At 43.2% G+C, this 16,796-nt stretch overlaps 3 long non-coding RNA genes across 4 annotated transcripts; 2 read left to right on the forward strand and 1 right to left on the reverse strand.

Annotated features, from left to right (window-relative positions):
• Positions 1 to 1,041: 1,041 nt before the first annotated feature.
• LOC116092260 lies at positions 1,042 to 2,699 on the forward strand. The gene is made up of 2 exons (XR_004119185.1): positions 1,042 to 1,210; positions 2,550 to 2,699. It is a non-coding gene; the product is annotated as an uncharacterized LOC116092260 (long non-coding RNA).
• Positions 1,990 to 4,569, reverse strand: LOC116092259. Its single transcript, XR_004119184.1, has 3 exons — positions 4,097 to 4,569; positions 2,493 to 2,642; positions 1,990 to 2,411 (listed from the first exon to the last, which is right to left on the reverse strand). It is a non-coding gene; the product is annotated as an uncharacterized LOC116092259 (long non-coding RNA).
• Positions 4,570 to 6,081: 1,512 nt separating this feature from the next.
• On the forward strand, positions 6,082 to 16,347 carry LOC116092258. Of its 2 annotated transcripts, XR_004119183.1 has the most exons (4): positions 6,082 to 6,179; positions 12,922 to 13,041; positions 13,175 to 13,242; positions 15,848 to 16,347. It is a non-coding gene; the product is annotated as an uncharacterized LOC116092258 (long non-coding RNA). The 2 variants fall into 2 exon arrangements; XR_004119182.1 differs by lacking the exon at positions 15,848 to 16,347 and having other exon boundaries at positions 13,175 to 14,112.
• The last annotated feature ends 449 nt before the right edge of the window (positions 16,348 to 16,796 follow it).

A 16,796-nucleotide genomic window follows, 5' to 3' on the forward strand; every position in this document is an offset into this window, starting at 1 on the left:
CACCACCACCACCACCATCATCATCATCATCATCATCATCACCATCGTCATCATCATCATCATTACTACTACTACTACTACTATCACCTCCTACTAATCTTCTCCAGGTGAGAAGTAGCGCCTCTCACTTTCTGCAGTCGACTTAGCTACCTATTGCTCTCTCTTCCACAGACATCAGAATGCATTTCTCATATCTCTTAAAGAGCCTTGCTGGTATCAGATCTACCACTTTTAACTTATGGATAGACATGAAACTAACAACGACCATTGTGATATGATGTTGCTCAGCCAAATGCAAGGAGTATCTCTTCTTAGGTCATTTTCATGCTTCTTTAAATTAGAATTTTCATTTCATTGGTCAAATAATTTCTCAGCCCTCTGTAATCTTTGTTACTTCTGTGCATGTGCCTAGGTTTAGGGAATGTATGGCTTCTGGCTTTTTCCTAGCCAAGGATTGTGCTAGGTGACTTTATGTTTTTCTGAGTGTCTGTTTCCTCATCCATTAAAAGACTGGAATGAAGCTGGTGGTCTCTATAGCAACACAGGTAACAAAGACAATGATGTCTCCAGATGGAAATGTCACAGTGTGTCAGCCCTGTACTGAAAATGTACATATCAGTGACTTCCCGTTAGGTGGAAGCACCCCCAACACAGCTTCATACATCTGGCACACAGCAAGCACTCCATATATGATTGCAAGTGGCCTTTTAGCAGTGAAGAAAAAGAAGCTTAGAGATCTGAGGTTATTTTCCCAGGTTAACATAGCTAGTGTGTGACTAGGTTGGAGGTATAGGAAGTACTTAAAAGCTAGTTGAAGTAAAGTCAGCCCTGGAGCCTCTGAGAACTCGTTAGAAGCACAAGTTATCTTGTTTGTAACAGCTCATGGCCTACTCCTGAACACCAGAAGTCATGAAAGATGTCCCTGGCCCCATTGTGTTCATGGCTGCTGGAGTTACCATTAGCTCTGACCATATCCATTTGCTCTTGTAGAACACTGCTTTCCTAGAAACCTGCTAGCTGATAGTGGAGTCAGATAACAGCCCCGGGAAGGTAGCCCACATTCACAGGACAGGAAGTGGGCGCCAGCCAGCCAGCTGGGTGACAACCAGAGCCTCTTTCAGACAACAGTGGAAAACATGTCTCTTCTCTTCCAGCAGCTAAGGGAGGCAGAATGGAGAAGGTTCAGGCTGGAGCACTGGGAGAGTTTCAAGTGAGTTTTTCTGTTTCTAAAGACCTAACTCAAACCAGCTGCACTTAAAGATAGAAATGTAACCAGCTTAAGCAACTCATGGAGTAGTGATGATTTGTGGTGAATTAAATTTAGGTTTTAGAGCTATGTCATAAGTCCTCCCCCTCTTCTCCCCTTGCCCCTTTTTATTTAGTAACACGACAAGGTCTCATGTAGCTCAGACTAGCCTTGCATTCATTGTGGATGACACCTAGGATAAGCATGAGCTTTGAGCCTTCTGATCCACCTTCTGAGTGTCAGGACTCCATGAGTGTACCACCACAACCAGCTAGTGCAGCACTGGGAACTGAACCCAGGACTCCCTGCACACAAGGTAGATGCTTTAGCACCAGTATCAGTTCCATAAAGGATGTGGATTGGCTCTTCTTGTGTTAGGGGTCAATTCTCAGGCAATAGAGAGTCAGGCCATGTTGACTGGCAATCTTGTAGAATATGAAGGAGCATTTCTCAAGCAAAACAAAACGAAAAACAATGCAAAGCCTCAAAATTAACAAAGGAAGGTCGTAGCTATCCGCCATTCTATCGGAGCTATGGTCCAACAGAGCCTGCAGAGCAGACAGGTCTGTCCCTACGAAGCTTGTATCATTTCTCAACTTCTCTACCTTCCACCTATCCTGCATGGCACATGCAAACATTCTGTCTGAGCAACATGACATTTTTTTTTCCTTCAGGTCTCCTGACCTCCTTTCCTTTGAGAGTGAGGCCAGTTTGTTCCTAGGACTTTCTCTGGTTATCCCAGGAAAATTAAGTGCCTTTCTCCTGCGTATCTTATTGCATCGTGATAGGTCATGTTGCTCTCCAAGCTAGAGTTGAAGAAGCTATTGAGCAGGAATTAACTCTTGTTTTGTTGGTCTTTGCATGAGGAAATGTGACTCTACAGTAGACACTGCTTGTTTACCCAGGATCTACCCACTGCCTCCCATCTCCTAAAGCATGACTTGGAGCTCTAGGCACACAGTTAAATGTTGATATTGTCCGTGTAGCTGGTGGTAAGCAAATGGCATGATTCTGGCTGCTGAGAGATCACTGGACTTGTGCAGGGGTGAGGCATAGCATGTGAGACAGCTTTGCTTTCTTGTCAAAAGGTATCGCATGGGCTGCTTCTCTACATCCCTTCCAATTTTGTGTGTGTTGTTAATATTTGATTGTGATGTAATGTCACCTGCCAACAAGAGGAAAAGGTCAACAGTGACTTTGACTGTCTTGATACAATGGAGGCACTGAAATTCAGACCTGCAGCCACCTGCTTTCCGATGTAGACTCACGGCCATGTTTCCTCTCCCCTATATCCCCTCCATAGGAGGAATGCGGGTCATGCAATATTCTCAGAGTTGAAAAAGACATCATGGATTGCAGCCCAATCTGATTCCAAGGGTGGTGAAGTTGTGCATGCCTAGAAGACACATATCCAATGAGGAATCTTGACCATTAAATAACTGATATATGTGAATTGTCTTACTTTAATTGCAGCCACCAAGTTGTTCATATATAAACGTCTATTGACTTAAATGCCTCTGATAATATAACAGTGAAATATGGGCTCAGGTCACGGTGAAAAGTTCACTGAATATTTGGAGACTTGTGACTTAAGTAAATTAAAAGGTTAGAGGGAAAGTAGCAAGGGGCCTTGTGAACATGAGAGGAATATGAGTTGGATATGATCAACATACAGTATATATACATGTTTGAGATAGTCATCAAATAAATAAAACATATTAATGAATAAATACCCAGGGCAGATTTATGTGTGCGAAGCAAAATGAGATCCCCAGGAGGACAGCAGATAATTCCCTTCTTCCATTTTAAAAAAAAAAAAGCCTTCCTCTATCCAAAAGATTCCCCATTGATTGTCTTTCCAAACACCCCAGATCAGAGTTGCATGACTCTAGCAGTAAGCCTCAAGAGAGCCTGCGTTTCTACTATGCCTTCCTCATTTAAGCCTCAAGAGAGCCTGCGTTTCTACTGTGCCTGCCTCATTTAAGGTTTCCTGGCTTCCTCTGCACCTTTTCTATCCCATGTCTCTTAGAACAGCTGTTGTTTCAACTTCTCCAGGTCCCACCAGATCTGAATAGTTCATGAAAGTAATGTTTTTCATTTTTAAAAAAATCCAATAAAGCCAGGCATGGTGGTGCATACCTTTAATCCCAGCACTCAGGAGGCAGAGGCAGGCAGATCTCTGTGAGTTTGAGTCCAGCCTGTATACACAGTGAGACCCTGTCTAAAAAGAACAACAAATGCTGTTTTTTGGCTGAATACATGTGAGTCCAAATTGCAGCACAACCATTTACCATCAAGGTCAAACAATATTAGGTGTTTTGTTTCCTTTGCCTAGAAAAAGGGATTCTGGAGTCTCTGAGGATCCTTGTGAAGATTACATGAAGTAATATAAGTGTAGTGAACCTTTAGCTCAGTACTAACTGACGATCATCATCCTCATTGTTGGTAGATAATAAAATATACTACAGGCCTTTCATGAGTAGGAACTAAGAGCCAGCCTCATCCAGGGGCAACATCTAAGACTGTGGTCAATGAATGTTTGTTAAATTCACCATTGAACTCTGTATTCTCCTAGTTCTTCCACATTCCAGAACATGATCATACCTGGAGTTCAGTTCTGGAGATAATTGAGATAGAAATAAACTAGAAGGCCTGATACTTGTGGAGATAGCATGGTGCTTTTCCCACAGAGCACTAGCTGTGCTGTTTCATGGAATTTTCCACAGAGCCTTGGAGTCTCCTTTATAGACAAGGAAACTAAGTCCTCAAGGGATAAGATACTTGCTAAAGCCAACCAGCCAGTGAGTAGCTGTGTGTAGATTTTCTATTTAATAAGAATTCAGACCCTACTGTGTGAAGTCACAGCTGAGGATGTAGAAATTTGGAGGTCAAAAGTAGGCATAGATTCCTCCTTAAGAATCAGATGAACATTTTTCTTGTCCACATTTTTCTCTTGTAATATTGTGCTGAAATATTTTCTGGGTCAAACTTGAAAGATGAAGGAAGAGGAGAAGGGATAATGTTGAGGAGAAGGGATGAGGAGAAGAAGTGATGATGAGGAGAAGGGATGAGGAGAAGGGGTGAGGAGGAAAAGAAAGGATGATGAGAATGGAGTCATGAATAGGAGAAAGGATAGTGATGAAGAGGAAGAGAAGGGATGACAATGAGAAGGGATGGTGAGGAAGAGGAGGAGAAGAGATGAGGAGGAGGAGTAGAGATGAGGAGGAATAGAGATGATGATGAGGAAGGATGATAATGAGGAGTAAGAAGGGATGAGGGGGAGGAGAAAGGATGAGGAAGAGAATGGGGTCATGATTAGGTGAAAGGATAGTGAGGAAGAGGAGGAGAAGGGATGGTGAGGAAGAGGAGAAGAGATGAGGAAGAGAAGGGATGGTGAGGAGAAGGGAAGATGAGGAGACAAGATGGTGAGGAAAAGAAGGAATGAGAAGGGATGGTGAGGAAGAGGAAGAGAAGGGGTAATATTAAAGGAAGGAGTGATGAGAGAAGGAAGAGGAGGAATGAGGAGGAGGGATATGGAGAAGAAGAAAGGAAAAGGAGAGATGATAAAAAGGGATGAGGAGGAGAAGGGATGAGGAGGAGAAGGGATAATGAGGAAGACAAGGCAAAGGGATGATGATGAGGTAACAAATTTCCATGCCTCTTTATTATGACATCGTGGGATTCCACATGTGAAACTCCTTACATTATGACTGTGGGACAGAAGGACCACTCATGATGGGCTCATGGGTGAATGAAGGCCAGGAGCCCTGTTGGCCAGTACAAAAGTGGAAGGAATTGAAACAGTAGGTTGCGCTAGGATCAGCCTGGCCAGGTTTGACTTCTAGCTGGGTTACTTACAAGATGGATCAAGAAATATTTTTACATACCAGATTTTAGTTCCCCTGTATGTAATGTGGGATAATCAAAGTAAGTTTTTTACAACAACAATTCTAAAAGGCATTGTGCTGAGTGAAAGAAGCCAGAGCAGAAGGCTATGTGCTGGTCTGGTGACACAGTCAGGAGAATCCTTACAAAGCAAGCATAAGGCCCTGAGTTCTACCCCCAGCACTGCATAAAGCTGTGTGGCGGTACACTCCTGTGATCCTAGAACCTGGGAGGTGGAGGTTAGGACAATCAGAGTTCAATGTCATTCTCAGCTGCATAGCAAGCTCATAGCAAGTTATTGCGGGAAATATTTAAAAAAATAAATAGCCAGCACTTTACCCGCGCTTGTGCCTCTGCTCTAGCAGCCTGGCCAGCCATGCCCTGGTGGGCAATGGCTGGCCTGTTTTTCTCTCATGGAGGCTCTGACTCAGAACTCCACAGTCTCTCCACCCAATTTGCTAGGTTCCCACTGGCAGGTCATTAACACGCCAACCCCATGCTTCAAATCCCCCACGGCCTTTGTGGAGCACCTCAGGCAAACCCACGCCTTGCTGCCTGTACCTTTCTCTCTTGAACCCAAATGAGCCACCACGTGAAGGAAAACACAACACAAACTTATAATTCAGAAACGATGGTAACTCAATTGCTGGGCATAGCAACTAAAATCCTAAACTTGTATACCTTATTGAATCTAAATCCTCTGGTAGTGAATCCTAACGGATCTGCCATCAAAACCAGGAGATACGCATAGCTACATCTTGTCTACATGCTACCCCTGTCCAAAAAGGCCTAACTCCTGCTTCCTCTCTTCCTCTGTCCAACCTAGAAGTCCCTCCTACTCACCCAGTGATTGGCTCCTTTATTATTTGGGGGTTGGTTCACAAGAACAGCACCAGGCCCACCCACAACAGTATGTCTCAAAATTCTGACCATGCTAAACACTCGAAGCATGGAAATCTGACTAGAACAGAACCACCATGGCCTAGGAACTTGTTCCCTGTCTATGAAGAGTCATCTCCAGACACCTTCTCTCAAGGCTGAACTGCAGGTCTGATACTGACTTTTAGACAGTCACCAAATGACCTGTCCAAGACTGTCACATCTCTGCCTTAGTTTCCTAATCTGTGAATAGAAAGAGACTTGAATCTAGAAAACTTTTTTTAAAAAGCTGAATCTTTGTGTGTGCTCCTGTGTATCTCCCCCCTCTCTCTCTCTCCTCTCTCCCTCTCTCCCTTCTTCCTTTATGTCTCTCTCTTCCTTCCTCCCTCCCTCCTCTTTCTACCCCCACCCACTGTATGTTCCTGTGTGTCCATGTCTCTGTGTGTGAGTGTAGGTGTATGCATGCCAAAACACATGTGGGGACAATGTTAGGTGCCAGTCTTCTTCCACCTTGTTTGAGGCAGAGTCTTCTTGTTTGTGGCTTTATTTGGCAGGCTATCTGGCCCATGAGTTTTTTGGGACTCATCCTGTCTCTACTTCTCAGCTTGTCACAGATGTACTGGAATTACGGACTCCTGCTGTAGTGTCTGGCTTTATAAAGGTCCTAGAACTCAAACCTAGATTCTCCCCATTGCACACCAGGAACTTCACCCACTGAGCCTTCTCCTCAGCCCTTGGAAACTTTTCAGAAGCCAATTTCTAGATTTCTACAACTCATAGAATGAAGAAGTCTGGTTTAGCTGTCACGTCTACCATCTATAATGTGCAATGGGACAATGTATACTAGCACAGGCTGTCTGTGAAGAACAAATGAAATATCAAAAAGTATTAATATCCTTTCTGGCCCAATAAGTGGTTCTCTCCTCTCCCCTTTTACCTTCCTTTCTCCCTTGAGTGTAAAGAATTCTAATATATTTTTAATAGCCTGTGTTTTTGTTCTATTTATTTAGAAATCACATCTGATTTTCAATCTACCTATGTGTGGGCTAAGGGCTCCCATCTGGCAAGTGCTGGTTAGTCATTAGGATACAGCTTGAATAGTTTCGCAATAGTGACAAAGCTGAAAGAGCACAGTGTACTAAAACCAGTCTCTTGGTTCCTAAAGTCTAGGTTGTCATCTGACAGTTTCTTCATTCCTTTCATTCACTCATTCATTCATTTATTTACTTGCAATTTCTGAGCCCTTCCATGTGTACCATGTTCTGATCACTACAGTGTTAGGCACAGAGGACACAAACAGCAGCCAGTAGGATCCTTAAGCTCAAAGGGCTTCTGGGAAAATGGGAGGAGACACAGAGGCAAGGTCAGTGACTTGTACAGGCCACCCTTGGGGACAAAGAAGGATACACTGGATTCTTGCAGGCCAGAGACAGGAAAGGCTGCTCTGAGAATGGGGGTCACAGAGGTCATGGAAGATGAGCAGGTGCTTCTCTGACAGAAGTGAAAAGAGGGGAGCTAGAATGAGGCAGCTGGACAGGAGGAGGAGCTACTGATGTTCGATGGTACAACTGGCACACAATCCACTACGATTGACAGCAACTAACTGTGTATTTCAAAACAGCCATTAGAGAGGACTTAAAGTGTTCCTAGTGAAGAAATGATGAATGTCTGAGATGACAGTTCTGCCAATTACCTTGTTCTTCTCATTACATAATGCATGTGTATATTGAAAGGTCACACTGTGCTCTATAAATATGCACAATTATTACATGTCAGAAATTGAGAATCAATTTAAAAATTAAAAGAAGAAGAGAGGGTTTGCAGAAGAAACATCAGCACACCATGGCCTGCAGATATGTGATGGTCCTATATAACCTGAAAAGCATATCCGGGTCGCTAGGGTCGCAGTAAATGACTTAGACAGAAACTCTTTAAGCAAATGCTGACCTCATTGGGAAAGTAGGACATTGCTGCCTCACTACTGTTGGTGACAATAGAACAGAAGGCAACCAAGTTCCAACTCTACTGCCAGTCACTCACACTGGCCGGTCATAGCTATTTGCCCTTGATGGTTTGGCCATAGTTCTTCAGATTTTTCCAGGCACTCGATCATGATTATATCAGTTTCTTTCTATATCAGGCACCAGTCCTGAGTACATGGTGGAAGGCATTGTACTGAATGCCAAGACCTTGTTTGGTTTTTCTCAGAAATGGGACCAGATTTTATACTGTCTGCAAGCTTATGACTCCAGTGCAAGATGAAGAAATGGCCTGGTCTCATAATGATGGCCCACAGTTTTCTGGTAGGGTGAGATGAATTGTTAATGAAGAAAACAAGAATTATCAGATACCTATATATATATCAGATGCTTTTCTGCTTATGTTCTGAAACTCACTGTACAGTGAGGATCTTTAACTAACTCTCTTATTCCAAACCACACTTCTTCCTCTAGACCATCTTTCTTCTTCTCCAATATTGTTGGGTACATTCTAGAATTTTCTTTCAAAAGCAAAACAGGAAAAAAAAAAACGGAAAGAATGAGCGAGTGTTCTTTGTCTCCGCTCATGTCTCTGGGAGTCCACTGATGAACGCACGTCCCAAGGACCGGGCTCAGCAGTAAGTGACGGGAAAAATCGATGGTTTTGAGCTAAGTTAAAGAGTGCTATTAAGCTACTCTGACAACCTACAGCATTGGGGAAAACTCTCAGGTAGTTTGGCTCCTTGTCTGGAGTGGAAGGGAGAGGAATGGGTGTGCATACAGATAGAGCAAAGCTGTGGAACAAAGGCAGACAAGAAAAAGAGGGCAAAGAAATACCTTCCCTTTGAGAGTGGGTGAGCTTGCTCCCATTTTAATAAGATGTATTTCCCCCACTAAATGCCTTGTCTTGCCTTTGTTCTTTCATTCCTTTCTCCATTCATTTCTTCCTGCTTCCTCCCAGTTCTCTGTTTCACTCTTTGGTCCTCTGTCTCTTCTTATGTCTTGTTCTTTCAGTTCTTCCCTTAAAGTTCACATTAAAATACCAGCCTTAATCCCCTCACGGCATTGCTCAACTTGTGGTATGGCTCTGTGCCACCATTAGCTATGCAGCAAGCTTTTACGTGGCCAAGGAACATCTTGTACAATGCCACTTTTTATCAAAACCAAATAGCATAACAATGCATACAGGGCCCCGTTCACAGCAACCTCATAAGATTTCATTATGATAAACACAGCAAAGCTGGATTTGAAAATCTGTCTCTGTTTGAAAATAAGTCACCCTGTGCCTCTCTCTGCCCCCCACCAGGCTCCTGTCTCAAGTCCCACTCCTTCTCTACTTGCTTACCTCCCCACCCTCTTGTCATCAAGTGCTTCCTTTGGCCTCCAACTGTTCAGGTTTCACCAGTCTGGTGACCCATGAGGACAGGGTTGCACCACACTGGGGTGGGGCTGAAGCAGAGGGAGGGAGAAGTTTGGTTCGAAAGCCCCACTGAGTCTGGATTTGACTCCCCTGCCATCATGGTCCGCATCAGCCTGCCTAAGCAGGAATGTCTTACAGATGAATATTTAATCTGTATGGATCAAGATGAGGAGAATGAGGCACATCCACTGAGCTGAGCAAGCATGGCACGTTGGTTCTAGAATGTCTACGACTGCTCACTTGTTGAGAGCTTAGAGGCTTCTCCAGGACCATCCAGAAAGAAGCAGAGAATGGCCAAAGCCCTGACATGGAACTAGATGCCAGGAGGCATCCTCAAAGGCTAGCTTTTGCTCCATCATTCCCTGTAAACAAAGGAGCATGGGACTCAGTTCACCCTCTGCCTTTAGATGATCCTGACTTTAATCCCCCAGAGGAATCACAGAGCTTCCAGAAAAGTTTTATTTATAATTGGAACAAGGTCTTCAGTGCTGGCTGGGTAGTAGGAAGGTTTGGAGCAGAAAGAGCACACTGTTCTACAGCATGGGCTCAGGACCAAGCCCTCCCACCTGCCTTGCTCCTGGAAATATCTCATTCATTCAAGAATTTTTTTTTATTTTTTTTTGCAGACCAGCACAGTTCTAGGCTCTAGGCCTGAGAAATTTTGTGTAAGACAAGGTCCCTGCTTTCATACCTGGAGGAGAAGCATATAACAAGTAAATGAAACAGAATAAATACATAACCTAAATAGATTTATTTTTATTTATTGTGTGTGTCCTGCATGTGTATGGGTGTCACATGTGTGTGGGGGCTCGTGGAAGCCAGAAGAGTGACAGATTTAAACTGGATTTACATCAACTCACAGCCATCCGTGAGATGCTCCTGCAAGAGCACCAATGCTCCTCACTGCTGAGCCATTGCTCCAGATGTGCTTTTGTTACTTGTAAACATGGTATAGGAAAAACACAAGAAGGGAAATATGTAGCTGCCTTAACTGAGGGTGATCAGGATGACTTCTTGGTAGACATACCAGAGTGGAGATTTGTTCAGGCTGGAGGCAGGGAAGCTCAATCTTAACCAAGCAAAAGCCTCTGGGGTAGGAGTAAGCCTGGGCTTGGAGAACCTCAGAAAAAGCTTCCCAAGGCTGGAGTGAAGCAACAGGAGAATAAGGGTCTCTCCATGAGGCCAGCCCTTCTCTACCTCACCCTCTTCAATTCCAAGGCCATCCATGGCCTTCTGTTCATAAAATCAGTGCCTGGGGGAAGGTCCAGTTCTGGGCTGTCTGGGGCTGGTTTGCAAAGTCTCTGGTTTCTGCTATGCAGAGGGGCCTCTTGTTCTGTGAGACAAATCATCCAAGGCATGCCTGACCCACTACTGCTCTGCCTGAGCACCGAGAGATTAGTGAGCAGTTTCTCTTCGTGTCAGCCACTGGGTGTGAGACTTATATTCTTAATTCCAAACCATTACCACATGGGTATCAGATTGCCGCCAAGGATTTCAAATGCCTCCGTGTGTCAGGCATTTTGTTGATGAAGGGTTTCTTCTCCCAGCTTTAGTTTTCAGGCTTAATGTTTGCTGAAACTCCCATTTAAGCAACACAAACCAAATGGAAGAGAGAGTGAGAGGGGTTTATAATGGCTATGGCAGAGCCTCTGTGAGAGAATTTCAGGGCTCATTTAAGGGAAAGGAATATTAAAGTGGGGTTAGAAGGAAGATGGTTAAGGGAAGCTGTTGAGAACATGTGCTTTGAAAAAATAAACAAAAGTTGTCTTTGTTCATGTCTCAGCTCTGCCAGTTGCTAGCTGGGTGACTGTGGGCTTGATCACTGACATCTCCATGCTTTGATTCCTCATCTATAAAATGTGGGAAAGACTAGTGGCTACTTCTAGTGCTGTGATCATCAAAGGTGTTAATCTTTTGGAAGGGCTCCAAGCAAAGCCTGACAACATGTAAGGGATTTATGGTTGTTCACCTTGCCACCAAGAGAATCAGTACAAAGTGGATGTGGTCCTGAGCATGTGTTCATAATGCCCTGGTTCAACAAGTAGAGCAGGGGTACACTGAGGCTGAAGCTGTCAAGTCAGGGCCACAAGCTCGTCCCCTTGTTGGCATCACCCACCGCTCTTAAACTATTAACTGCCCAGGGGATGGCCTTTGGTTTCAGGAATGAGTGAGAGAGAAATATTGATAGCACTTTGTGTACTCATACTTCCATGTAGAGAGGAAAGCTAGAGGTCATGATGGAGAGAAAGGAATGTGTCTCCTCAGTGGGTAACATCTTGCATCTTATAAGGAATCACTTAGCTAGTTCTTGAACCTATGGGATCCAAGGAGAATCTGGTACTACAATATATATTATGTCTTGGCCATGCTGTCAAACTTAAAACAAACAAACAAAAGCAATGGACCATTTATTTAAAATGAAATCTCATCAGGAGAACCCCACACATACAGTAGACAAGCAACTCCCAACCATGCCTGATCTCTTATGATTGTCCTCATGGACAAAGGAAAGGACATGATTTAAAACAAAGAAACAAGCAACAACTTATCTATTTGGAACTTAAGAGAAGTCTCCATCATTTCTTCAATTGCATATCCCCCTAAAAGTTTAGTCAATTTAATAAAAGAACATTAAGTACCTATTTATAAATGTATAGTGCCATCATGAAAAATGGAGCCTTTCCTATGCTTTTTACTATCTGTAACTTGTTCTCCTCAAAGGCAATAGCCTTCAACCTTTTATTTCATTCTTGATATTGAGCTCTTCATCTTTAAATAATGTGCTTCTATTTCCATCCTAGATGCTTGTCTTCGGACTCTCTACCATGGCAGGGAAGGATTGGCTTCTCAGTATTACCACTTTGACTATTCCTGGATCCTCCCACAAAGTACATATTTCCACTTGCCTACTCATTCACACATAACTGTATTATTTTTGTTAATTCAATATTTACTGTTTACATGATAATATATATGAAAATATTGGTCATGGATGAGCCAAGTAACATGTCATGGCTGTTTCCTTTGTCACACATTTACGCTATTGTTAACAGTTGTGTTCTATTTCCTTTGCCTGGCTTTGTGTACTCAATATTAATTTACTCCCCCAAATTCTTCCTCAAGTATATGATCCCTGGTAAAGACAAACCTATAACGTAGTCAAAGACTTCCAGCAACCCTCTTCCTCCTTCACTGTACCTTGTTATTCTGGTAGTCTATTCTACTGCTGTTCTTCTGGGTTGTTCTCCCATCCTAGGAATCCAGAGTCCCTCTTTTGAGCTAGGTCTCTGGACCTTGTATCCCAAGGATCCCTATTTTTAGTAAACTCCACCTTGTAGCATTGTTCAGGAAAAGTTGCATAGGCATTTTTTTTTTTTTTTGCTTTTTTGAAACCTTGTATATTAAAGGTGTTTTTATTATAAGCTCACTTGATAGGTGGCTTGGTGCATCCAACTTCTTTACCATAATCATAGCCCTCGTTAGGCTCATGTTGGTCTTTGTCTATTCAACAGTTGAAGAATAGGCATCCATTTAACCTTACTCATGAAGCATGGCAAAGCATCTCTTTTGTACAAGTGCTCCTGAAGATATAAGCAGCTCACTCTGGGGCATGACACACAGTTCTCTGCAAGGTAAGGCAGGATTCTTTAGTGTCCCCCTGCATCCACCATGCAACACTCTCAGCATGCTGCACTATGTGCCATAGACTCAGTGCTGGGGCTTGTCGTATTAGGATGATTAATTCATATATATTTACTTTGACAGGTTCACATGGAGCCTTCGGGCCATATGACAACACTGGGACTTTTCTTTCAGCCTCTCGTCTCAACTAGGTCAGCTTCCCTTACTTTAGTCAGCAGAAGCCAAACTCAATAGATGAGCCTGCCAAGAGAAGGGACTAACAATGGGCACCACACTCTCACAGGAGGCACCAGGCAAAAAGCATAAAGACCTATTGTTAGAGGTGAGGGGCTCTGAGGGGCCAGACAAAGCTCAGCCTCGCCTTCTCAAAGCAGAGAATATAGAAGAACCTCTATCCCCTGCTTCAAGAGAACAGTGAACGAGGGGAAAAAAAGTTCCATCCCTCTTTTGTGAGCTCAACTGGCTGGGGTTAGTGATGCTACATTATCCAGAAGGAAAAATAAACCCAAAACACAGCTAACAAGAGCACAGCTCTGTGCAAGGGACTCAGCAATGGGAAAACGTAACCCTTCCTATTTGGTTCTCAGAGATGTTTTTCATTATCATTCTGTGAAGTTTCAAGAAACGAATCCAACCCAAAGTAGGAATGACTGTCCTAAAGTCACACTGCCTTTCTGACTCTGCGACTTTGCCACTAGAGTTTAGCCCAAGGAACCAGTGAAAGAGGTCAACTATTATTGCTTGAAATTCTGAGTTAATGGACTAAATAAAAGAAGAGCTGAGAAAAGCAGCAATAGTGACAGAATCTATCCAAATCTAGCTGTGTGATTACAAAGTGGAAAGCACCTAAATGTCTTCCTGATTAAAAATTGGGACTGTATCCCCAGTCAACAGAATACTACACAGCATGTGATATGTGGTTATGTGCTAGAAGTACATTTATAGGAAAATGCTCATAATATGCTGTATATTATGTTTGTACACATCTATGCATACATATACATATTCAAGAATAGATCTAATTGGGAAAATTCAAGGTATTAAAAGAACTTGTCTTAGAATGGCAGAATAATGGTTGGTTTATTTATTTACTTACTCATCAGTAATTTCTATAATTGTCTTGTTTTGTTTTTTTTGTAATGAGAAAGGATGATGTATGACACAATTAATCTTTTTTTTTTTTTTGAGACAGCTTCACCAAGGCCCATGGATCCCAGGAGGTGCTTCTTGGCACTCCTCACTCCATCAGCCCATGATTTGGGGTTCTCTGAAGCTCAGACTTGAGAGGACGTGACTGTAGGTGGCTTAGAGATTAAATCTTGGCTGTAGCCACAAGGGTCCCAGCCGCCCACATAATATTGATGAGTCAGGGCTTGTGCTGTGCTTACAAGAAGCATTCAAGCATCAAACCTAGAGGTCACAGAAGGGTCATCTCTCCTTAGAAGCCCTTACAAAGATGCTAACCGAGCAGAGGAAGGCCTTTGTCTGGAAACTCCAGGCTGGAAATTGTGGTCATAGACTGCAGCTACCCTGCTTTCCAGTTAGGTCATAGCTTCAGGGAGAGCATGTTCACATCCATGCAGTGTGGCACCATCTTTCCAAACTGCTGCTTCTCTCAATGAGATGCTCAGTGTCATAACAGCAAGTTAGGTTCTTGGAATATGTTGTTTCCCAATTCTTGGCACTCTGTAGGCTTGATGTTCAAAACCTCCAGCTTTCAAAGGGAAATATTGGGCTTATTTTGTCCAGGATCGCATGTGAAAGACCAGGATTGCAGTTTGAAACAGATCTATAACTTCCAAGTCTTATTTTCTAACTTGTGCCAGGCTGCTTTACAAACTCTTTCTGTAGCCCCCTTGCCTGCATCAACCATAGGCTGTCACCCCTAGTGTCCTAAGCTGTGTCAAGGGTTGTATTTCCTCTTCCTTTGGCATTCAGTGAGTACCCAGCAGTGAACTGGATTATCTCTTGTTCATATGCCTCACTTCTCTCCCCCAGAGACTGTAGGAACCTAAAAGGCAGAAAATAGTTTCCTCAGAAATGAGCTCAATTATGTAACCACAACCACCTCAAAATCTGAGCTAGTGAAGCAAAGAGCTTATTTTGCCTTTTCTCTACCTACATGTACATCATGGGTCAGCTGCCAGGTTTTGCTGAGCATAATCCTGATGGTATGCAAGCTGTCAGACCAGTACCATCTTGAACATTGTCAGGTAACATGCCAAACACCAAAGACAGGAGGAGGAGGAGGAGGAGGAGGAGGAGAGAGAGAGAGAGAGAGAGAGAGAGAGAGAGAGAGAGAGAGAGAGAGAGAGAGAACACATTTATTCAGAGTTCTTGGCCAAAGTAAGTCACGTAGTCTCTCTGATCTTTGAGTGGGCAGAGACAATACAGTCTTCTAGTGTGCCTGCATGAGATAAAAACTTAAGTATCTGGGAAGTGCTCCAATTCCCTTGCTAACTGGACTGTATCCATCAGTACCCAAGAGGATGCTGGGCTAAAACGGTTACTTAGGTAATGAGGTGATCAGATGAAACACCATGAATTCACAGCTGTTGGAAGCTCTGGGGGTGGGGGGGGGAGGATTACGAATAACTAAGACATTTTAAGCTAGTTTGAGAAACATCCATATTCTCAAGCAACCACAAATGAACAAAATGGCAGAAATATAAAATTATAACCATAAAAGTATAAAATTATAGCACCCTGGTAGAAACATATTGCCTTTCTATTTCTGTTGTAGCAAATTATCATTGATGTGATGGCTTAAAATGACATAAATTTATCCTTTTGTAGGCGGTTGTTGGAATTCTGACACAAGTCTCAAGAGCTAAAGTCTGAATGTGTTGATGCTGTCTTCCTGTCTGGAGACAAGAAGAGTCCTTCAGGATGTTTGTGAGCTCAGATTCCTGTGGCTATGGTGCTAAGGTCCTGGTTTTTGCTGGATGTTAACTGAATAGGACCCCAAGTTTCAGTAGGTCACTTTCCATTGCTTATGGCCCTTCACTGTCTTCAGAGTCTCAATGCCAGTGGCAGATGGAGGCCTTCTCACACCATATCTCTGACTCTGACCCAGTGCCTCAGTGATTCGATTGGGGCCATCTGGATAGCCCAGTTACTCCCATCTCTGGGTCTTCATGGTAATCACATCTGCAGAATTCTTTTTGCCATATGAGGTAACATAGCCACAGATCCCAGAAGTTGGGGTAAGTGTATCTTTGAGGGAAGGGACCATTATGGCACTTTGTTAGAAACCATACAGATTTAATAATGCATACATAAATTATACATACAAACTGCTTATTTCTTTATGTTTCACAATTCAATGTGACTGAACCTAGAAGGGAAAGATTCGTTCTATATGGGAAGACAAGGGAGACACAGCTGGGCCTGAAGGATGAATAAATAAGGTCAGGAAGGAAGAGTCAGATTCCAAGATGATACCTACAAGAGAGCAATCCCCATCCAGTGCGCCTGGTGAATCAATGGATCTATGGGACAGGAGAAAGGATGAGAAGCTTTCTCAGAGATTACTAGATTTTGTAAACACAACCACCTCAAAATCTGAGCAAATGAAGCAAAGAGCTCATTTCTCCTTTTCTCTACATACATGTACATCACAGGTCAACTGCTGGAGAGTTTTCACCTATAAAGATTGGGAATGACTTTTCAAAAGCTGCTTTCTTCATGCAGCTTCTTCTCCAAAGGGAAGTTTGGGGTCTGTTAATCTGCAGCCATGTGTTCA

The sequence above is a fragment of the Mastomys coucha genome, unplaced genomic scaffold (genome assembly GCF_008632895.1).
Source record: "Mastomys coucha isolate ucsf_1 unplaced genomic scaffold, UCSF_Mcou_1 pScaffold15, whole genome shotgun sequence".
NCBI classification, from domain to species: Eukaryota; Metazoa; Chordata; class Mammalia; order Rodentia; family Muridae; genus Mastomys; species Mastomys coucha.